Source organism: Myxocyprinus asiaticus, chromosome 28 (assembly GCF_019703515.2).
Source record: "Myxocyprinus asiaticus isolate MX2 ecotype Aquarium Trade chromosome 28, UBuf_Myxa_2, whole genome shotgun sequence".
NCBI lineage: Eukaryota > Metazoa > Chordata > Actinopteri > Cypriniformes > Catostomidae > Myxocyprinus > Myxocyprinus asiaticus.
In genome coordinates this window covers 42,539,105-42,564,513 of record NC_059371.1, presented here as the reverse complement: position 1 = coordinate 42,564,513, position 25,409 = coordinate 42,539,105, and the positions used below count along the sequence as shown (strand labels likewise).

At 38.2% G+C, this 25,409-nt stretch overlaps 1 protein-coding gene across 1 annotated transcript in view; it reads right to left on the bottom strand.

Moving 5' to 3' along the window:
• The window catches only part of LOC127418621 (zinc finger protein 501-like), a 315,184-nt gene extending 293,007 nt beyond the window's left edge, over window positions 1-22,177 (bottom strand). The window contains exon 1 of the mRNA XM_051659267.1: window positions 22,144-22,177. The gene's annotated coding sequence lies outside the window, so the exon portion shown is untranslated. The remainder of the gene's footprint in view (window positions 1-22,143) is intronic.
• Window positions 22,178-25,409: the final 3,232 nt, after the last annotated feature.

Here is a 25,409-nt window from a genome sequence, read left to right as displayed (position 1 = left end):
ATCTACAATTCAAATGTCAAGGTATAGATCTTGAAAGGATTTTGCAAGCTGCTGGCACCCCTCATGATATAATATTGGGAGGAGACTTTTGTTACAAATTCAAGGCCTTCCTCCACTCACCACCAGAGGTCTCTCTCACCCGAGATCTAAGCGCTTCAGGAGCTACACTTCCCAGCATGCCTACCTGGACTGATTACTCCCACACCTGTTCCCAATTTCAAGGACTATTTAAGCACTGCACTCAACACTTTGCGAAGTCTTGTTTTGCCTTGCTAACATTTCTGAGCATTTATACTGAGGTCACTGCTTGCCTGTGTTTGACTCCTGCCTGCTTACCCACCAATGAATTCTCTGCTGCCTGCCTTTGATTACATCTGTTTGCCTGGATTTACACTTTGATTGTTTGCTGCCTGCCCTGAACCTCGCCTGTTTATGACCACGTTTCTCATTTGTCAACGCTGTTCTATTGCTGGAGATTTACCCTGCCTGTCTGTTTATGATTTGCACTTTTACTAAACTGCAGATGGATCTAAACCTCAGTTCTTCAGAGTCTCTGTTACAACTTTAATCTTTTGATGGATTCAGTCCTTGATCATAGTGAAGCAAAAGTGTGTAAGCCCCCTAGAGCAACATTGATGCTTCACAGGATGTGTAAAAATCTTGGTCTTACAGATATTTGGAGACTTTTCAACCCATCTGGTAGGGACTATAATTTTTTTTCATCAGTACATAAGATTTATTCTAGAATATATATATTTTTTATATCTAAATCCCTCATTTCAATTGGAAACATCATAGTCTCAGATCATGCCCTGGTGAGATTAGAGGTGTTGCCACATACGGATAAAAAAAAAATCATATAGTTGCAGCTTTAATGTATCCCTTTTGCAAAATCCTGATTTTCAACAAATGTTAAAGGCTGAAATCAATGTTTATATGGTCCTCAGTTTCCTCTGTAAGTGAAGCTTGGGAGGCACTTAAGGCGGTTCATAGAGGTCGGATCATACAGTATGCCTCATTCATCAAAAAATCCAGAGCACAAGAACTAGTGGAGTTGGAAGGGAATATTAAAAGTGCCAAGGCAGAGCTGAAGCACCGAATTTCGTCTGATGACCTCAGAGAATTGACCCGATTGAAATACAGATATAGCACTATTTTGTCACGGAAGGTGGAGTTTTTGCTATTCAGGGCAAGACAGTCATACTTTGAGTCAGGGGACAAAGCAGGGAAGCTTTTGGCTAGATATATAAAGCAGAGAGAGTCTTTTTCTACCATTCCCGCAGTGAAATCTGCTGGTGGTGAAATATTTACCTCGGCCATTGATATTAATAATGCTTTTAAAGAATTCAATCTTGATCTTTACAGTTCCACATCTTCGTCTACTGATGAAGATATTAGAAACTTTGTGGAACCATTAGAACTCCCTAAACTGATGACTGAGCAAAAAAATTATCTTGATTTTGAGATAACCTTGGAGAAGCATGGTGAGGTAATTAAAGCCTTGCCTACAGGCAAGGCTCTGGGGCCAGATGGTTTTGCTGCTGAATTTTTTAGATCTTATGCTACAGAATTGGCTCCACTTTTGTTAGAAATTTATACGGAATCATTAAAGAATGGAAAGCTTCCACCAACCATGACACAAGACCGGATCAGTCTGATTCTTAAAAAGGACAAATATCCCACCGAGTGTAAGAGTTATCGTCCAATTTCCCTGATCCAGCTAGACATTAAAATATTGTCAAAAATTTTGGCTAACCGATTAAGACAAGACATCTCTTATACATACAGATCAGGTGGGGTTTATTCGGGGTCGCAGCTCTTCTGATAACATTAGGCGTTTTATCAATATTATGTGGTCAGTGGTGAATGATCGGATTCCAGTCACTACCATCTTACTTGATACCGAAAAGGCATTTGATATGGTAGAATGGGATTATCTTTTTAAGATTTTGAAAATATATGGGTTCAGGAATACTTTTATTGGATGGATCAAGTTACTTTATAGACACCTGGTAGTGGCGGTACAAACAAATGGATTAATTTCAGATTATTTTACACTAGATAGGGGCACCCGGCAGGGTTGCCCTCTTTCCCCATTATTGTTCTGTCTTGCCATGGAACCATTAGCAGCCGCAATAAGAAAGGAGGATGATTTGCCAGGGGTGGTGGTGGGAGGTGTGGCGCATAAGCTTTTGCTTTATGCAGATGATATTTTATTATTCATCTCCGGCCCTATTAGATCTATGCCTTGCCTCCACAGAGTTATTAATTCCTTTTCTAAGTTATCGGGATACAGAGTCAATTGGTCTAAATCCGAAGCTTTGGCTCTGACAGCATACTGCCCAGTAATGGCTTTCCAGCTGGCATCTTCTAGTGGCCCAAACAGGGCATTAAGTATTTGGGCATTTTATTCCCACCAAATTTGTCTTATTTAGTTAGAGTTAATTTTGACCCCTTAATAAAAAGGTTTGAGCGATGTGGGCAGGTGGGCTTCATTATATTTATCTATGACTGGGAAGGTTAATGTTATTAAAATTAATTGTATTCCAAAATTTAACTACCTGTTACAGTCACCCCCTATAGATGTCCACCTCTCTTCAAGCAATTTGATAGCATAGCGATGTCCTTCATTTGGAATGGTAAGCGTCCTAGATTACATTTTAATAAATTACATAGACCGATTGACAAAGGTGGGCTAGGCCTACCCAAGATTATTTTTTATTATTATGCATTCGGTCTCAGACATTTGGCTCACTGGTCACTTCCACCTGAGAGAGCCCCTCCCTGGTTTTGTATTGAACAGGAAGTTCTTACCCCTATTTTGCCATTGCAAAGCCTGTCTATCAAACTAGTCGGAAAAGTTAAATTACACCCCGTTATCTCGCATTTGCACTCGGTATGGACAAAAGTTTCCAGAGTGTTTAATTCAGACATTTATTTAAATGTTGCCTTGAGCATATGGCTGAACCCAAAATTACACATTAATAAGTCCCCTTTCTGCTGGTCAGACTGGATTGCGAGGGGGGTTAATACACTTGGTGACCTATATGAGAGTGGAGTGTTGAGATCTTTTGAAAATTTGGTTCAATATTTTGGGATTCCCAGATCTCAATTCTATAGGTATTTACAGCTGCGCCACCTGCTCTGTATTGTTTTTGGGTGATGGGGCGGTCATATATTTTGGGAATAAACACATAAAAATCTTGGTTCTGGCCAGCATTATGGTGGGCAGACAAATTATTTTAAGGGGATGAAAGTTGCATAGGGCGCCCTCATTTCCAGAGTGGTGTGCGGAGATGGGGAGAGTGGCTGCTTTTGAAGGGATGGCAAGCAGAAGGCTGGGGGTTCAGAATTTGTTCGACAGGAAGTGGGGGGATCTTGGGGAGGGGATGGGGAGAGAGATGTTTTGTTTTAATTATATATGATTTATGTTTTGTGTGTGTGTGTGTGTGTGTGTGTGTGTGTGTGTGTGTGTGTTGTTTATCTATTTGTGACCACAGGGGTGTTCGATGGGGGTTAGGGTTGGTTTGGTGATTGGGGAGAGGTATTGGGGGGGTTAAATGTTGATTCAGTGTATATATGTTGTGTTTTTTTTTTTTATTTTGTTAGATATTTATGAATGAATAAAAATGTTATTTGGAAAATAACCATAGTGAGAATTAATTATTATTGTTATTAGATATTTTCAGAATGAATTTAAGCAGAACCTTTCAAATAAATTAATGCAGAAACTTACTGAATCAGTAGAGGAGTTAATAATTGTGCGAGGATGAACCAGAAAGCATAACCATTAAAAATAGTACGTATTATTATGGAAGTTAATTTTAAAAGTTTTTAAACTGAAAAAAACAGTGTTATAGAAAGCATTAAGGTATGCTTACGGGAGTAATGGGCAGGGGCGTAGTAATCATTTCAAAAGTGAGGGGGACATCATGTTTAGAGCAAGACAAACATAAATACTCTATATAAGATATACATATATTTTTAGGGCTGTCAATCGATTAAACATTTTAATCGATTTAATAACATGATTGACCAGTCAATTTTAACTTTTGCATTTACACATTTAGACATTTGCTGTATGAAAGACACGGCATAAACACATTTGCCCAGTGAAAAAGTGCAGGGGATGAACTTTGGTTTTATTGAAAGGGAGGGGGACACATCTCCCACATACCCCACGTATTCTACGCCCATGGAAATGAGATTGCAGAAATAGCAATAGGATTTTCTAAAAAATGGTTTACAGCAAACTGTAATAATTTAAGATGGGATAAATATATTGAAGATGCAATTTATATTAATTCCACAGATATTACTTGACAGAGCAAGGATAACCAAGCTCCGCAAAGAGATAATTGTCAAGTAAGAGATTTTATCTGGATAAGACATCCTAACAAAAATAGATCAAAGCTAATTAAGATAATAATCACACTGTTTAATTGTTAGTATAGTATATTTTTCTATATTGTGGTGTATTTTTTATATATCAAACATAGAAAATTACTTATATAGAATAGTCTGGACTTTGTGACCCAAGAAAGGGAATACGAGGTCTAAAAAGTGCTTATGCTGCAAGAAACACAAGTGCACTCAGCTGTAGCAGAAACAATGGTACCATGGTACAAGACAGAGCAAAAGCATACCTAAAGCACTGAGAGACACAGCTAAGAGTTAAATATTAACACAGCCAATGGCCAGAGTGACTGCATTATGCTTCCTGTTGTATTTTATTTACTCAAAATGTATACTTTCATAATAAATAAAAAATAAAAAAATAAAAAAAAAAGTTTCTTTTTTTTAAATAAACTAAAGGCCAGGTTTTCACCATTAAAAAGAAGTTAGAAGGTTTGTGAAATAATGGTGGCGGATGGCACCCATTGACTACAAAAAATAATAAAAGGGGTGTGTGCATGAGGTAATGCAAGATAACTGTATAAAAATTGAGGGTTTGGACCAAGAGATTCAGAACGTCAGCTGGCTTTCTTGGGTTTGTGGGTATGCTCAATAAACTCTAACCTTTGACACCTGGAACTCCTGACTTTGAGAGTTTTCTTACTGAGAAGGAAGAAAAGGCTTAAATACTCCACGACATTAGAGAATGGACTTTAAAATAAGAGACATGTAGTCTTGACTAAGTGAACGAGAGAAACAATAACTATGGAGAAGCTTACGATAAAAAGACTATGAAAAAGATAAGAGATGAGCCATGAAATATATTTGAAATGTGTAATTAGAGAGGAATTATTAGAATTGATCAAATAAGTAGTGAGTTATGTATATTCAAATGTTGAGTATGAGAAAGATAAGCGAATGGATAAACGGTTAAAAACTGTTGAGCTAAAATGCGAGCAAGCATTTGTAATTGCTTTGTAAAATATATGTGGTACAGTCCGTTAATACATCACTTAAAATATAAGAAGAGAAAGAATTAAAAGATAATACTCACCTATTAAAACAACAAAAAAAAGTCTGTGTGCAGCTGTACAGTGTACGTGTTATTCCAGGATCAAGAGAGATAACAGAGAATAGCAGGCAATAAAATGAGGCTTGCAAACACATATGGACAGGGTCAAAGTGTATTCAAATTGGTGAATATCAGAGGATATTCCAAATTAGCATCTATTAGAAAAATAGACTAGTTTTGGGCATGAAATGATAAAAAAACCTTTGGTGATTTGAGTGACAAAACAAAAGAATTGAAGAAATATTGATAATGTGAATTATCAAAACAGCTGGAAGTTCGGATGTTGTTAAACTTGTGGTCATGCCGTAATTGGGCTAAATACGCATGACATGCAAAGCAAATGGCTGATAGTTTGATCCCATGGGGCTGGGAAATAGAACTGAAGGAGCTGTAAAGAAAAATTTGCTTTGGAGAAAGAGTCAAAGGCATGTAAATTCCAACATTAAGCAAAGCCGAGTTTTATGTATGCTGATGGACATCCAGGAAGGACATTACACCCATTTCAGAAACAGAAGATCCATCGTCATACAGAACAACTCTGATTTTTAAAGTGATCGACAACAATCTCTGAACCACCAGCCTGATCTTTGAACCACAGACTTTGTCTTGGACTGTGGAATTGGAATGAGGAGAGATTGATGACGGAGATAACCTAAGGGGTTCAGAGATAACTTTACAAGGGGTATGATGATTTTAGTTTTTCTCTGTTACATTACTTTATGAAATGGTGCTTCTAACAAAAGAAAACCAAAGAGAGCAACGGGTTAATGTTGGAGAAAATGTTACCTATGTAAAAACAACTAAAGTTGTAACATTAAAAATTATTAATTGTAATTTTATCAGGAATTTGTCATTTAATTGATTTTCTCATGCAATTAATTGCAGTGAACTAAATAACTTCAAGAATAGTTTTGTACTGAAAATTGTGATGTACTTGAGAACAGATATTTTCTAGTGTATGTGAACATAATAAAACATAATACTGTAGGAAAATGTGTGAGCATAAAATGCAGACGTATATAGGGAAAACATATATTTAATATTGCATAAAAATAGTGAAAATTTGAATTTGGAATACAATGATTTGGCCCTCGAGAAAAGCATGTATATTGTTAAAGAAGAAATTACTTTTGAAAATGAAAGAATAACAAATTAATTCAACAGTAATAATATAAAATACAAGGGCTGGAAGAGAAAAATTGAGATTTTATAATTCTAAAATACATTTTTTAAGAAATTGTGGAAAATATTATAGCAACAAATATACATGAAAAATGTTAAAAAGTTTAGGAAAAGTTATGCCATTCTTTCATGTGGATAAAAGGGCATAATGAATGCAATAGTTTAGAGTAAAATAACGAGGGAATTAATAGATATTCTAGAAAGTTGAAAACTTTTAATGAGTTAAATATATATCAAAGAAATTTTAGAGAAAATATGCAGATGGAAAATACAATGTAATTGGAGTTTATACACCATTAGGAGAAAAGATTTTTGGGAAGCATATAGAAAGACTACAGCAAAATTTGACTGTGTAGATAAGGAAAAAATATAATCAAATTTGTACCCATATAATCAAAGAAGTTTAAAAATGGGCTTGTGGAAGAAAATTATTTTGCTAAAGCTTGAGTAAAATTGGGAAAAAGGAAAATGAAAATAAACTCTAGTTAGTTTATTGGCTAAATATTAAAAGACAGCCCTGGCAAGGTTTAAGAATTATGTAGAAAAATAGGAAATTGTGGGAAAATTTATAATTATAAGATTTAATGGGTGACATTGTAATTAATACATTTGAAAAGTAGTATTGTCAAAAGCAGAGAGATATTGATTAGTTAAGAATACAAGAAAAGGAGGACGTTAGAACATATAGAATAAGAGCGTTAGAATGATTCAATTACAGATAGACTGATATTGCAATTGAACCATTGATGAGACCACTCAGAATGGCAAATAAATGTGCTTACTGACTGACTGTTGCAACTAACAGCACTGAAGCAGCGGGTGAATTTAGTGATGAGAATGGGAGATTTGGATGAATAAAATAAGTTTATTATTTTGGATAATAATTCTTTGAGAAAGGTTTAGAGTACAAACATCCTGAGAGACTTGTAGGAGAAAAACAAGAATAAGAATTGTGAGACCTTATAATGCCACATACTTGATTCAGACAAAGAGGCATAAAGTTAAAAGTTTTAGTTTATTAACATTGTTAATAAGTTGAAGATAATTTAAAATAATAAATTATTGAAGAGTAGTATATTTTAAAATAACAAGTTATTAGATCATTTTCAATACCTTGAAGTCCTTAAATGGATTATAGGAATTATTGGTTTTGTACAACTTATAATTTTGTACAACTTATTATATTAAAGAAGTGAAAGTCTATGTTATGTTATCTGAAGAAGTAATTCTTATTGTTATACTACTATAGGACTACTTACAGTAGTAATTGTTTTTGAATTAAAGGAAAATTTTTGAAAATGTGAATTATGATATTTGGAAAAGCTTGGTTAGGTTATTATGCTTACTGAATGTATGAAGGAAAATATAATGTTAGTAACTGATGGATTTATTGATGAAGAAGGGGAAAATGTTTAATAATAATGAATGAACGTTGAATGAACGTTACATTTATAAAACGCTTTTCTGACACTAGTCTCAAAGCGCTTTACACAGTGAACAGGGGACTCTCCTCAACCACCACCAGTGTGCAGCATCCACCTGGATGATGCGACGGCCGCCATAGTGCACCAGTACACTCACCACACACCAGCTATTGGTGGAGAGGAGAGAGTGGAGTGATACAGCCAATTAATGGATGGGGATCATTAGGAAGCCATGATTGATAAGGGCCAATGGGGGGAATTTGGCCAGGACACCTGGGCTACACGCCTACTCTTTTTCGAGAAGTGCCTGGGATTTTTAATAACCACAGAGAGTCAGGACCTCGGTTTAACGTCTCATCCGAAAGATGGTGCCTTTTTACAGGATAGTGTCCCCATCACTATACTGGGGCATTAGGACCTACACGGTCCACAGGGTGAGCACCCCCTGCTGGACTCCCTAATACCTCTTCCAGCAGCAACCTTAGTTCCCTATCTGTCACTCACTCAACGTTGTGTCGATGTAGTGACACTAGGGGTCACTCTTGGGAGCCCCAAACACCTTTGATGTTTGAGAAATGGCCAATGAAAATTGGCGATTGGAATTTGCATGCCACTCTCCCGGACATACGGGTATAAAAGGAGCTGGCGTGCAACCACTCATTCAGATTTTTTCTTCAGAACCGAGTGGTGTTGATGTACTCCACTGCCAATCCATTCACCTCTGCAGAAAGCAAGCTATCTCCGATGCTGTTGGATTTTACAGTGCATGACAGCGGTTTCTCCCCCTCTCGCACAGATAAGTGCAGAGAACGGCCCTGGGCGCTTCGGTAGCGTGCATTGAGCACTAAAAGAGTATATTTTGGGGGACACGTGACACCATGCGAGAAGCAGACGTGTGAGCGACTAGCTCTGCGCACTTTGCTAGTTTTTTAATTATTTTCATGTTATCTGGTGAGATTCGATACACCCAGTTACATATTTTTTTCTTTGAGGTAAACATGGCAAAGAAGTCAAAATCCTCAGACTCTAGAGACATTAAAAGACACTTACGTGTTCAAGTTGAGGCCTCTGACGGGACTGTGAGCCGGGGAATCAATTTGGGAAGCACGTCGGGAGAAGAAATTCAGCGTGAACTGTCCAACATCTCGGTGATGCTGACAAAGGTTGTTGCTGACTTGGAGGATCTCGCTGTAATACGTCGATCGATTACGGCAATGGAAACAAATTCTCTGAGTTGGTCACAAGAGTAGCAGATGTTGAGAAATGGATTGATTATCTGAAGTCATCAGAAAGGGAATTATCCGCTAATCCGCCCGCATCCAAAACAGACTTGGAACACATTTTGGAAAAACTGGAATATTTTGAAAACATGAGCCGAAATTATAACATACGGATTGTTGGAATTCCTGAACATGAAGAGGGCAGAGATATGGTGAAATTCCTAGACGAGCTCTTCCCGAGTCTGCTCGACATAACAGGCCATAAACTGGAAATTGAGTGAGCTCACAGAGTCCCGGCTTGCAGATCTGCTGAGGGAGATAGGCCCCGATCAATTCTGGCCAAATTTCTGAGATCATCCGATAAAGATCTCGTGTTGTGCCAGGCGAGGAGCAAAGGAAAGTTTTCTTGGAAGAGTCACAATATTTTCTTGTTCCTGGACTTTGCGAGTTCGACAAGAGAGAAACGCGATCGGTTCAAGGAATGTAACATCAACGGAAGATCGCTTTTGCACTGATGTTTCCGGCCAAACTGAGAATAGACACCATGGACAGCAGCAAAGTATTTACATGTCCCAAACATGCACTCTCCTTCATAAATACATTGGAGTGAGTGAGCCATTTGATGTTTCTTATATTAGTGGACTGACTCGCTGTTCAGTGACTCGATTGTCTGAGGAAGCTGGGTGCCAAAGGACGTCTTTTATAAAGTTGGTGGGCTGAGTAAGTCATGGTGTCATTTTCGCGAAACACTGGAATAATTTTGTCATCTGCTGCACTCATAACAGCTGGCTCACTGAACACCTGTTTGTCTGTCCGAGGAAACTGAATGGCTTTATATCAGCTGGAGTTTGTTTTGTGGAATGAATCTACATGTTCTTTGTGTTTATTCTACCTGTTGGCTGGGGTCTGTTTTACGAAGTATTTTCTGTTATGTAATTTTGCCTCACAAAATTTGTGCAGAAGCACCGGACTTGAGCAATCCGATGGCAAAGTTGTCGTGGGGGCTCTTGTAGGCGTACATGGACTTTTTGAGTCTAGAGGGATTGACGCCGGTTGGCACTGTTGTGCGTGGGGTTAATGCTCACGTTTTTCTTTTTTCTGTTTGTTTTGTTTTGTTTTGTTTGGGGGGAAGTTCGGGGTTTGTTGCATTAATGGGGAATGTGGTCTGTACAATCTTGTTTTTGACACACATTTTTTTTTTATTTTTTATTATAGCAATGTCAAAGTTTAATATGAGTGGATTATCACTCTCCACATGGAATGTGAATGGGTTGGGGCACCACATAAAAAGAAGGTTATTTCTTTTCTTAAGCGTAAGAAATATGATATAGTGTTTCTTCAAGAAACACATCTTTCTCTGCAGGAAGCTGAAAAATTTGGGAAGATATGGGGTGGACATATTTTCTTTAGTGCTGGCTCAAGTAAGAGTAGGGGAGTCATTATTCTGATAAATAAACAGCTACAATTCAAATGTCTCAAACAGAGTAAAGATAAATTAGGAAAAGTCATTATTGTTTTAGGAGAAATTCAGGGGCAAAGGTTGATTTTGGCTAATATTTGTGCACCTAATGCTGATGATCAAGGCTTTTTTATAGATCTTGAAGGGATGTTGCAAGCTGCTGGCACCCCTCATGATATAATAATGGGAGGAGTCTTTAATCTTTTTATGGATTCAGTCCTTGATCATAGTGAAGCAAAAGTGTGTAAGCCCCCTAGAGCAACATTGACGCTTCACAGGATGTGTAAAAATCTTGGACCTACAGATATTTGGAGACTTTTTAATCCATCTGGTAGGGACTATAAATTTTTTTCATCAGTCCATAAGATTTATTCTAGAATAGATTTTTTAAAAAGTCCCTCATTTCATCTGTTGTGGATTGCTCAATTGGAAATATCTTAGTCTCAGATCACACCCTGGTGAGTTTAGAGGTGTTGCCACATATGGAGAAAAAGAAATCATATAGTTGGTGCTTGTTACGTCCTAGGGCATAATTATATATATATTTTTATTATACATGTGCAGTAATGGGTTGTACTACTGACTGTGTGTCTGTAGTGGGTATTGTGGCAGTGTTTGGTGTTTTGTGTGCACTCTCGCTCTCTCTCTCTCTCCTCATTGCACAGGTTAATGGACACCAGCTGACTTTAGTTACCATCAGTCACTGGCTTGTTCTGATTGGCTGCTGGAGGGAGAGCTTGTGGATAAAGCTGGAGAGGAAACTCACTTTGGAGAGGCCTTTTGTCTCCAGGCTGCTGAGAATTCTTTTCTCCTGCCCGTGACTTTAGCAATTGTGCTATTGTTGCGTTAATGTTTCTCTTCTTGTTGTATTTGTTAGTGAACATGTTGTTAGTGTACAACCTATTGTTCACTGAAGTAGATTTGGTAAGTTCTTAATTCTGTTTCACAAATGAAGCACATTTTTACTCCTAAAGAGACAAGTTAATTGTTTATAATTTAATTGTTATTTTGGAAGCAGTAGGGAGGTGGATGCCATTTTTGTTAATGTCCATGTTTTCTCCTGTTGTCATGATTCACTGTTGTTTAGCCTCTGTTTTCCCCGGACTACAGTTCCCATAATTCACTGCCCTCATCACTGCCAGTTGTTCTCACCTGTTTTCCATTACCTCATTTATCCATGTGTATATAATGCCCTGATGTCTGCTCAGTCTTTGTCAGTTGTTGTGTGGTGTGGGTTTTTTTTTTTTTTTTTTTTTTTTTTTTTTTTTTTCCATGTACCGGTTGCTATCTTGTTTGTAAATGTTTGTTTTGTTTCCTAGTTCAAAGTCTTGCCTTGTTCCAGTGTTTACCCTGTTTTGTATTTAATTTATTTTTCATTAAACTAGCTGCATTAGATCCAGCTCTCTTGACTTCCTCCCAATGTTACACCTGTGTTTGGGTTAGAGAGGGAGTAAGGTAAGAGTTGTTTATTTGAATTTTATTTTGAAAGCTTAGGAAGTACTCCCCTAATAGTCAGAAGAACTTTGTTTGTTATTTTGGACTGGTCCCCTCCTGACGTCTTTTTGAAGCTTCCCTTTTGTATTTCTTTTTTTGCACTTGTAAAATCTTACTTTTGAGTGTTTCAAAAATCGGACTAATTTTTGTGGAGTACTGGGACAGGAGAGCTCTTGGGTTGCCTGTAAGTGTGGTTTTTTTTTCTTAAATATTTTCTGTTCATACATTTCCTTTATTACCCCCTCCCCAAACCTAGACTGGGGAGGTATGTAACAGCGCTTTAATGTATCCCTTTTGCAAAATCCTGATTTCCAACAAATGTTAAAGGCTGAAATCAGTGTTTACATGGAGACCAACTGGTCCTCAGTATCATCTGTGGGCATGGCTTGGGAGGCACTCAAGGCAGTTCTTAGGGGTTGGATCATACAGTATGCCTCATTCATCAACAAATCCAAAGCACGAGAACTCGGAGTTGGAAGGGAATATTAAAGGTGCCGCAAAGCTGAAGCACCAAAAGTCATCTGATGGCCTCAGAGAATTGACCCGATTGAAATACAGATATAATACATTTTGTTGCGGAAGGTGGAGTTTTGGCTATTCAGGGCAAGACAGTCATACTTTGAGTCGGGGGACAAAGCAGGGAAGCTTTTGGCTAGATATGTAAAGCAGAGAGAGGCTTTTTCCCTCTGTGAAATTTGCTGGTGGTGAAATATTTACCTTGGCCATTGATTATTAATAATGCTTTTAAAGAATTCTATCTTGACCTCTATAGTTCCACATCTTCATCTACTAATGAAGATATTAGAAACTTTGTGGAACCATTAGATCTTCCTAAACTGACGACTGAGCAAAAATTATCTTGATTTTGAGATAACCTTGGAGGAGCTTGGGGAGGTAATTAAGGCCTTGCCTACAGGCAAAGCTCCCGGGCCAGATGGTTTTGCCACTGAATTTTTTTCAATCTTATGCTTATGATTTTTGCCAACGCCTTCCGCGTTACTGTGCCAGCCTGGGAGCGGCTACCTCCCACGGTGGCCAAGCCAGGGCCGTCGAAAACGCCCCCCCCATAAAAGCAGTTCAGCCATCATCCACAGGGTGGTGACACCACGTCCCACAGCAGATATATAGCAATGGGTGCTTTCTGCATTCATATACATTGCAACTGGACACCCAGGTGGGTCAGGGAACACTCCCCAGTGTTCCTCCGATTGGCTGACGCCGGGGATGCGTTTGGGAGGGGGCGGGGCTGTCCATAAACAGTATTTGTCCACTTACCAAGTATATTAGGCCACTTCACCCCTGTGGGGCCCTGGACATATATACAGGTGCATCTCAATAAATTAGAATGTCGTGGAAAAGTTCATTTATTTCAGTAATTCAACTCAAATTGTGAAACTCGTGTATTAAATAAATTCAATGCACACAGACTGAAGTAGTTTAAGTCTTTGGTTCTTTTAATTGTGATGATTTTGGCTCACATTTAACAAAAACCCACCAATTCACTATCTCAAAAAAATTTGAATATGGTGACATGCCAATCAGCTAATCAACTCAAAACACCTGCAAAGGTTTCCTGAGCCTTCAAAATGGTCTCAGTTTGGTTCACTAGGCTACACAATCATGGGGAAGACGGCTGATCTGACAGTTGTCCAGAAGACAATCATTGACACCCTTCACAAGGAGGGTAAGCCACAAACATTCATTGCCAAAGAAGCTGGCTGCTCACAGAGTGCTGTATCCAAGCATGTTAACAGAAAGTTGAGTGGAAGGAAAAAGTGTGGAAGAAAAAGATGCACAACCAACCGAGAGAACCACAGCCTTATGATTGTCAAGCAAAATCGATTCAAGAATTTGGGTGAACTTCACAAGGAATGGACTGAGGCTGGGGTCAAGGCATCAAGAGCCACCACACACAGACGTATCAAGGAATTTGGCTACAGTTGTCGTATTCCTCTTGTTAAGCCACTCCTGAACTACAGACAATGTCAGAGGCGTCTTACCTGGGCTAAGGAGAAGAAGAACTGGACTGTTGCCCAGTAGTCCAAAGTCCTCTTTTCAGATGAGAGCAAGTTTTGTATTTCATTTGGAAACCAAGGTCCTAGAGTCTGGAGGAAGGGTGGAGAAGCTCATAGCCCAAGTTGCTTGAAGTCCAGTGTTAAGTTTCCACAGTCTGTGATGATTTGGGGTGCAATGTCATCTGCTGGTGTTGGTCCATTGTGTTTTTTGAAAACCAAAGTCACTGCACCCGTTTACCAAGAAATTTTGGAGCACTTCATGCTTCCTTCTGCTGGCCAGCTTTTTAAAGATGCTGATTTCATTTTCCAGCAGGATTTGGCACCTGCCCACATTGCCAAAAGCACCAAAAGTTGGTTAAATGACCATGGTGTTGGTGTGCTTGACTGGCCAGCAAACTCACCAGACCTGAACCCCATAGAGAATCTATGGGGTATTGTCAAGAGGAAAATGAGAAACAAGAGACCAAAAAATGCAGATGAGCTGAAGGCCACTGTCAAAGAAACCTGGGCTTCCATACCACCTCAGCAGTGCCACAAACTGATCACCTCCATGCCACGCCGAATTGAGGCAGTAATTAAAGCAAAAGGAGCCCCTACCAAGTATTGATTACATATACAGTAAATTAACATACTTTCCAGAAGGCCAACAATTCACTAAAAATGTTTTTTTTATTGGTCTTATGATGTATTCTAATTTTTTGAGATGGTGAATTGGTGGGTTTTTGTTAATTGTGAGCCAAAATCATCACAATTAAAAGAACCAAAGACTTAAACTACTTCAGTCTGTGTGCATTGAATTTATTTAATACACGAGTTTCACAATTTGAGTTGAATTACTGAAATAAATGAACTTTTCCACGACATTCTAATTTATTGAGATGCACCTGTATGTCTTGTACAAATATATATATATATATATATATATATATATATATATATATACACTATATTAGTTCAGTTCTTAAAAATGAATCTCATCATTAAAACCTTATTATATGGAGTTTAAAGAATGTGTTTTTGGGCAGCTTTATTTCATAAATTGCAATTAGAACAGAGAGACAAAACCTTCTTTTTAAATGTATTAAATGTTTCCTTTTTTTGAAAAGAAAAAAAAACAATAAAAGGTATTTTAAAATGTATAAAATCAAATTATTTGTAGACTATCTTGTGAACAAAAAGCAAAATTGACAAGTTGAAAATATTGAAATATAAACACAAAAAACAATAAAGTAGTGATTTGCCAAAAGATGGTGTAAACACAGAAGGCATATTTTAAATAGTTTTATAAAATATTAACAAATCTTTTGAAGTAAAATAAATTGAAATAAAAAATTAAATGAAACAATACAACAGGCAAAAATTTGTAAACAAAGCAGCAGATTTAAATAAAATATATATAAAATACAACACAAAAATAATAAATAAACTAGACATTTGGTAAAAATTGCTGTAACAGTGTAAATGTTAAATATTTTTGTCAAATATTAACAAAAATGTAAAAGTGAAATATGCTGAAAATAAAAAAAATATATAATAATACAATTGGGACTTGTTAAAAATGGCTGTAATCAGAAATCTGCAGCTTTTAAAAAATTTGGTAAATTATTAAATTAAAATTAAAAACACAAAATGAAACCGTGTGGCATAAATTTGCAACGTTTAAATAGAAATGTAAAGCTTAAACGTATGTTGGTGTGTGTGCTACATCATTGTTTTTAGTGTCTATAAACAGTGCTTCACTTGTTTTAGAGTATTATTTATTGCTAAAGTGTAGCATAATTTATTTGCGGTGTACTGAAGTCGCGTTTGTTCCCGCGAAACCTACTACAGACACTCGCAGCTTGTTTAGAACATTCAACACACTTCTCTACCCTCCACCACCTGACACATCACTGACAGCAGATGTCTTCGCCAAATTTTTTACTAATAAGGTTACAACCATCAGCTATACATTCTCAGCACCACACCTTGTCAAACACCCGTCTCCTGTATGTAACTCCTCTGTCTCTATGTTCTTTCCTCTGACTGACCCTGAGGTCTCTAAACTCATCTTCTCCAACCACCCCACCACCTGTTCCCTTGACCCCATTCCTTCTCACCTTCTCCAGGCCATCTCTCCGTCCATCCTACCTGCACCCAAGAATATCTGGTCTGGGTCGGAGTCCTTCAGATGGATTCTTTTACATTCTTTAATTCAAACAGTTAAACATTTTCATTAATCAAGAACGAAAGTCAGAGGTTCGAAGATGATCAGATAAAAATATCTTAAAAATATCAGTTTGATCATAGTGGACCAGAATAAAGTCAGTCTGGTATGTGGACAGCATGAAGATGTGAACTGGTAGTGCCCTTCCGTCAATTCCTTTAAGTTCCAGCTTTGAAACCATACTCCCCCCGGAACCCAAAGGCTCGTGGTTTCCCGCACGCTGCCCGGCGGGTAATGGGAATAATGCTGCCGGATCGTGGGTCGGCATCCTTTACGGTCGGAACTACAACGGTATCTGATCGTCTTCAAACCTCCGACTTTCGTTCTTTTTTTTTTCTTTTACTAAAACTGAACATTTACAGAGTAAAAGCTGCTGTGCCAATGACTGTAATAGTGAATGGACAACACGTTCTGACCTGGACCAATGTAGTGACATCCATGAAAGTGAAGCTGGCATGAAGCCCCAGGCCTTCATAATATGTAATTTTCTGCCTGAACCCAGAACCAGAGAGAGCTCTGAGCTGATTCAGGGACAGTCACTCACAGACACACCCGACAATCACCCAAAGGGCTGCAGTAGTTGGTTTTGAATCTATTTTTTCCTGTTGCTGCTTTAACTTTACTGTGAAAGTGTCCTTTAAATGCAAAAGAAGAAAGCAGGAGATTGTTCCACATCTCTCACTTTAAACAATTTATTTTCTTGTAAACTTACATGTTGTTTCCTGCATAAAGCCTGGTCCATGTTTTGGCTGTCTCAATGGCTTGAGGTTCATTGCTCTTCCATTTAAAAAAAAAAAATAAAATAAATCAGCCATGTAAAACAAAACAATACAAAATTCAATCAATTTTTAAACTGTGGCAGTGTAATACAAAAATGCTGAATCTCACAGGTTCAACACAACTTTGGTAAACCAAAGTTAGAATACAGTAATATTTATATGCAACAAAATGTAACAGCATGACATTTTCAAGATCTTCTTTAGATTCTTTTCCTGGGCTTTTCGATCACGGCCTGGGCAGGCACAAATCTGGACCTCAAAACACTGCCGACCAAGAACCTGCCCATCGTATGTCTCCAAGGTCACAATGGTCAGGATTGGCCTCCCATACATCCCTATTCATTCCGAAAACCCACAAAATAGAACCGGAGTCCTATTCCATTATTCCTAGCTGTGGTATTCAGGCGTTACGCGGCCTGCTTTAAACACCCTTATTTTTTCAAAGTAAATGCTCCACTCACAGTCTTGCATACGACATCATCCAGGTCAATAAACTGATTCAATGCATAGGATGGCATAGTACTGCTTGACTAACACAGTTACTCAGGCTCTCCATTACAGCTTTTTATTTTTTCACAGATATCACCAACTGCTCACTTCTCTCGTGGATCAAAGGGACTGTAGTCAAATAAATCCATGAATGGCTCCTTTGACATTACACGTCTGCTTTTTGGCTCTAAGTTTCTCCAGTTTCTTACTCTCCTCTGCTGAGCCATCCTCCTTTTCTCCAGTTTTCCAGGAGCCTTGCCTGAACTTTTTCAAGTACATCCAGTATGCCAGCCCTATTGCAAGTGTGGCCAGTATCAGGCCAACAACAATGCCAACCGCCAGAGCTGCCTGGTCACTATAGTCTTTCTGATCTTCTCTGCACAGTGAGTTTTGGAGAGCCTTCAGCCTCACAGCTCAACACCTTGTTCATGCTTTCATCACCACGCTTCTTGACCAGGTTCTTGATCACTGGAGGACTTTCAACTATTAATTCAAATGTGTGTTTTCTGGAGGCCAGCCATGGAAACAACACACTCATACACTCCTACATTAGAGTATTTCAACTTGTCCCATGGTTACATTACCTGGAGACCCAACTTTTCTTCCTGAATGGTACAAGAGCTGCTGTTATTGTAAGACTGGTCGCAGATAATTTGGGAGTATATCGACAGAGGTCTTAAGTGTGGAAAAGTGGACCCCTCATCCCTTTTTGATATTTTAGTGTGCTCCTTATATTCTGTCATTGTTGTTAAAAAAAAGTCTCTCCTCCAGAAAAATTTTGTCTGGGCACAAGAATGTCCATCATTGTCTGATGCCCTTTTTTCAACATTCCCAAGAGGTCATGGCCAAAGGCCCCTCATGTTCTTCAGCTTCCTGTAGACATAAGTCATACAATAAAACCCCAGTACACTCCTCATACAGAAACCATATGTACCACAAAATATCAACACTAAAACAATTTTATTATCAGAAATGTTGTATTTTCTCATACTTATTTGATAGGTGACAGTTTTTCCAGTTCCTCTTCTTCCTCTCTCAAGCCTATTTCCCCACCTAGATCTATGCCTTGCCTCCACAGAATTATTAATACATTTTCTAAGTTCTCAGGATACAGAGTCCATTGGTCTAAATCCGAAGCTTTGTCTCTGACAGCGTACTGCCCGGTAACGGCTTTTCATCCGGGCACCTTCCAGTGGCCCAAACAGGACATTAATTATTTGGGCATTTTATTCCTAGCAAATTTGTCCGATTTAGTTAATCTCGACCCTTTAATAAAAAGGTTTTTGAACGATGTTGGCAGGTGGGCTTAATTACATTGATCTATGATTGGGAAGGTTCATGTTATTAAAATTAATTGTATTCCAAAATTCAACTACCTGCTACGATCTCTCCCTGTAGATGTCCCCCTCTTTTATTTCAAGCAATTTGATTGCATAGCGAAGTCCTTCATTTGGAATGGTAAGCATCCCAGATTACATTTCAATAAGTTACATAGACCGATTGACAAAGGTGGGCTAGGCCTACCCAAGATTTGGTTTTATTATTATGCATTCGGTCTCAGACATTTGGCTTATTGGTTGCTTCCACCTGAGAGTTTATGTATTGAACAGGAAGTCCTTGCCCCTATTTTGCCATTGCAAAGCCTTTCTATTAAACTAAACAGAGAAGTTAAATTACACCCCGATATCTCGCATTTGCATGCAGTATGGACAAAAGTGTCCAGAGTGTTTAATTCTGACATTTATTTAAATGTTGCCTCGAGCATATGGCTGAACCCAAAATTATGTATTAATAAGTCCCCTTTCTGATGGTCAGACTGGATTGTGAGGGAGGTTAATACGCTCTGTGACCTATATGAGAGTGGAGTGTTGAGATCCTTTGAAAATATGGTTCAACATTTTAGGATTCCCAGATCTCAGTTCTTTAGGTATTTACAGCTGTGCCACCTGCTCTTTACTATTTTTGGGAGTAGCATACACCCTCCTAAAGTGGCAGATACTCTGGAAGTGGTGATGACTGCTTTTGGGAAAGGTCATGAGGCATCAAAACCCATGTTTTCTGGGGATGTGTTAAGATCCAAGAATTTTGGTTGAGGATTCAGAGCTTTATGTGTGACGTATTGAACACTCAATTTTCATTTGACCCCAGACTTTGTATCTTAGGCGATGGGGCGGTCATTAATATTGGGGATAGTCATTTAAAAAGTTGGGTACTAGACAGAGTTATGATCGGCAGACGAATCATCCTCAGGAGATGGAAGTCGGCTGGGGCACCCTCGTTTCGGGAGTGGTGCGGGGAGATGGGCGGGGTGGCGGCATTCGAGGAGGTGATTTTTAGAAGGCTGGGAAAATGGGATTTGTTTGATAGGAAGTGGAGTGGATATTTGGCTTTTTTGGAGGGTTTTCGGGGAGAGGCAGTGGAAGGGGGATTTCTAGTTTAGATGTCTATGTGCATTCTTGTTGTTTTTTTTTGAAAGTATACTTTTTTTTAAATGTTTTTATTTATTTCTTATTTTATTATTTATTTATATTTATTATTATGCAGCACAATAATCTTTTTATCTCGATTATCTTGTTTTCATAGTCGTTGGAAGCCAAAATTGCCCAGCCCTAGTTTAGAGTCATTATTGTGCTGAAGGATGAATTTCCTCTTCATCTTCAGCTTTCTAATGGAGGCCTGCAGGTTTTGTGTCAAAATTGACTGGTATTTGGCACTACCCATGATTATTTCTATTCTATCTTGACTAGAGCCCCAGTCATAGCTGAAGAGAAGCAGCCCTGTAGCACGATGCTTCCACCACCATGCTTCACCGTGTGTATGGTGTTGTTTGGGTGATGAGCAGTCTCGTTTTTGTGGCAAACATTCCTTTTAAAATTATGACCAGAGTGTTCTATATTGGTTTTATCAGACCCTAAAACATTCTGCCACATGATTCTGGGTGACTGGATATTTGTTTAGTGAAAATTGTGAGTAATGATTTCTGTTTTGCCACCCTATCCCAAAGCCCAGAAATATGATGAATGCGGGATATTTTTGTCACATGAAGCAAGAGACTAGTCCTTGCCAGATATTCTTCCAACTCATTTAACTTTGCTGTAGAACTCTTGGTAAACTCCCTGAACAGTTGTCTTCATTTTTTCATCAATTGTCGATGGGCGCACTGTCCTTAGGAATGTCATTGTGGTGCCCCATTTTCTCCACTTGTTGATGGTCTTACGATGTTCAATGGCACATCTAATGTTTTGAAAGTTATTTTGTACCCCTCTCCTGATTGTTATCTCATCACATTGAGATCCTGCACATTCTTTGTAAACTCTTTGCGGACAACTGGCTTAGGCAGTAAGACGCTCCCAAGAAGATGCCAAGAAAATCCTACAAAAACAGTTATTCAGGGTTAATCAAAATCACATAACTGATGACAAGTAAGCATCTGAATGAGATTGGTCAATTCAGTACAATACAACCTACTGTACATTCTATATATACTTTATTTATTGTATAATGTGTATTCTATATTGTGTGTATTGTATACTGTACATTGTATGTTATTATTTGTATATTGTGTTATGTGTAATTATGTGTATATCTGATGTTTATTGTAAATTGGTATATGTCCCATCACTGTCACGACTACTATGTTGCTCGGAACTGCACACAAGAATTTCACACACTATTGCACTTGTGTATATGGTTGTGTAACAATAAAAGTGATTTGATTTGATTTTTTTATTTGCACGGTGACCATGAATAACATTCCGCCTCAGACAGAAAGTGTAAATAATCTACTGGTTCTTAACTGTTGATTGTTTGTGATCTTGTATTTCACACTTGTAAATCACTATACAACTCGTATAAATGATCTGAAGATCAGGGGATCATGATGCTATAACGTCTTTTATGGGACGTTTAAGCGACGTTTTTAGGACATTACCACAACGTTTCTGGAACGTTACTCAAAGTTTGTCAAGCTTGAACTTTACCAACACGTCTTCAAACTGGACTAAAATATAAACATGAGTTTAGCCACAGACAGAAAGTGTAAATAAACCTGTTCTGAAGTGTTTTAGTTGTTTTGTTCACCTCTTGCATATGACCAGTAATCCCAAAAGTATTTACACAAACTTCAGGAAACCAAAAAGTGTTTGTTTGTGCCCGTCTCTCCAATATATATTATCACCTTCATTTACAGTCAGTCACTGGATTTAAAGAGCTCATATATCAGAAATTAAACATGATATTCACAGATTTCTTCGTTTCGTGCATCACAAAACAAGCGACACGTGTCGATAAAAAGCTTCTTTTACAGTCATTAAAACGCCAAAGAGAGAAAAATGTACAACATGCACGACAAAATACAACTCGAATTAAATATAAATCTCACAAATTATATAAAACATTGAACGCGTACCGAACTGAGCGCTCAAACTGTAGTAGTGTCTGAATTCGTCCCCTATTCACTATATAGTGCACTATTTGGGGTGTCGGTGTTCTTTCTACTTCTTGTGTTTTCTGTCGGTTTATAAAACAACTTCTGGTGAATTTCCGACATCTGCTGGACTGGAGTGTTTAAAATACCAACATCTGATTAATCAGTCCTGTTGCCTAACTTTAAAATTCATTATATACTTTAAACTCTTTTACATCATTATACAGGAAAATGAAGTGACAGGTTTTATATTTCCATTGACATAAATGTTTGGAAACTTTCATGCACTACACAGTTTAGCAGAACATGTTCAACAGCATCTGGAAACATCATTTAATAGAAAAGTTCACCCAAAAATGAAAATAGTCATCAATTACACAAAAGGCAAACTTTATCCTTGCTGCACATTTTCATAAAAATTTGTTAAAAAGGAGACTGTCAGGCTCCAAAATAAAATATAAGAGAAAAAAGAGAAAGAAAAAGAGAAAGAGAAAAAGAAGCACAATTAAAGTTACATCACTTATTCCCCTCAGTCAAAGCTCTGAAATGGATCATAATAATTAAATGTACTCTAATGAGGGCGTGTCAGCATTCCTCACAGAATGTGTTGTGAAATATTAAAGTCTCTTTTCCCTCTCAGTAAGAGAACTCTCGATGTCAGGAGTTCCAGATGTCAAAGGTTAGGCTTTATTGAGCAAAACAACAAAACAAAAAAGCTGTTCATCTGACTCCCTTATTCAAAGCTTTCATCTTTATACACTTGTTATCACACATTACCTCATAAGCACACCTCTCATTATTCTTCAGCCAATAGGCATGCTTTACCACTCTTTCTGTCTGCCACCATTATTTTTTTTTTTTGGTATTTTAATGGTGGAATTCTGACATTTAGTCAATTTTTAAAAAGAACTTTTTAACTTCGTTTATTATGCTGCCGGTACTGTGATGCATCACAAGATGTGATTCTCATCATCTCCAGTAAGGCATACCGGCTCACTTTGAGACTGAACATTTATGGCTCCTTGAACCATTGTTTAAAAGAATAGTTAACCCAAAATTAAAATTCCCTCATAATTTACTCACCCTCATGCCATCCCAGATGTGTATGACTTTCTTCTGAACAGAAATAAAGATTTTTAGAAGAATATTTAATAAATGTAGATCCATACAGTACACGTGAATGTCCAAATATCACATAAAATGCATCATAAAAGTAATCCATATGACTCCAGTGGTTTATTCAGTGTCTTTAGAAGTTATTAAATCGGTTTTGGGTGAGAACAGACCAAAATATAACTCCTTTTTCACTTTAAATCTTGATATAAGCAGTCTCCTTGGCGATCAAGCTGGATTACGCTTCCTATAGCATCATCTGTGCATGCATCAAGCACTAGGAAGTGTAATCAAGCTTGAAATCATGATCGTGCCTACAGACTGCAATGGTAGAGATAAATAATTTTAATATTTTGATCGTCACCGGTTACGCATGTAACCTTGGTTCCCTGAGATGAAGGGAACGAGACATTGCATCAATAGGCTTATGCTAGGGGAATTCCTTCTCAGACGACCTAGTTGAAGCCCTTGGACAATAATGTCAATTCCATACTTGGCAATGGTGATTGAACCTGGCCCCTTTAGGGCCTTTAATAGTGACATCAGATACACAGACGGCAAGACAAATATAGAAATGATCAAAGTTAAACAATGTTTTATCTAATTGTGATTAAAGTGGTTTCATATTTTATGCTATCTGGGCAATTTGTAGATCTATTTGTTATAACACTAAAGATGCATTTATGTCAGGGGCTCTTAAACATTTTCAGCACCGGCATTAATGGGTCAGGAGCTTCAGTTAATGTTCACATCAACCATCAGAATGGGGGGAAAAGTGTGCTCTCAGTGATTTCAACCATGGCATGATTACTGGTGCCAGATGGGCTGGTTTGAGTATTTCTGTAACTGCTGATCTCCTGGGACGTTCACACACAACAGTCTCTAGAATTTACTCAGAAAGGTGCCAAAAACAAAAAAAAAACATCCAGTGAGTGGCAGTTCTGTGGTCAGAAACACCTTGTTGATGAGAGAGGTCAACAGAGAATGGCCAGACTGGTCCAAGCACACAGAAAGACTATGGGTACTCAGATAATCCGTTCTGTACAATTATAGTGAGCAGAGTTACAGCAATCAGCAACACATCCTCAGCACCACACCCTCTCAAACACCTGCCTCTTGTATGCAACTCTTCTCTCTCTATGTTCTCTCCTCTAACTGACACTGAGTTTTCTAAACTCCTCCTGTCCAACCACCCCACCACCTGTCCCCTTGACCACATTTCTTCCCACCTTCTACAAGTCATCTCTCCATCCATCCTACATGCACTCACACACATAATTAACACATCACTACTTACAGGCATTTTCCCACTACATTTAAGCAGGCTCAAGTAACCCCACTGCTTAAAAAACCTGCACTTAACCCCACACAAGTAGAACACTACAGACCAGTCTCTCTCATCCCATTCATGGCGAAAACACTTGAAAGGGCAGTTTTCAATCAGATCTCTTGCAGAACAAGCTGCTGGATGACAATCAGTCAGGCTTCAAAAGTGGACACTCAACCGAGACTGCCATGCTGTCTGTCACTGAGTCGCTGAGACAGGGGAGAGCTGGATCCAGATCATCTCTCCTGATTTTACTGGACCTATCTGCAGCCTTTGAAACAGTCAATCATCAGATCTTACTCCCCACACTCTCTACTCTGGGTGTAAGGCTGGCACCAGGATGCCTACAACTAAAAGGTGCCATTTCCAGTAAAAGTCAAAGAACTCTGAAAAAGCTGAAATCTACACCGGAATATCACCATGTGTGATAAATTGCAAATCGCCTTGCTGCCCCCTCTTCTCTCTCCCCCTTCTCCCCTTCAACAGCTCAGGACCAACACAAAGACACAAGATTTATATGTAAAAATATAACAAATACCATGAAATCAATGAATGCAACTGTATGTTTGATATCATTTAAGAGGTCTCTGTGTGACTGGTATAATGGTCTCTTTCCAATGTTGATAAAACTAATGGTAACAAAGTTATAAGGTCTTTGCCAAAAACTGCATAATTCTGGAGGTCTATCCCCCTCCTTGACCTACAATTTAAATGATCTCCTGTATGTTAACAAGGTTAAACCCCAGGAAGTCAAGAACACATTCACCCCCAAATTCTCATTGTTCAAAGGATAATACCATTTGGTACA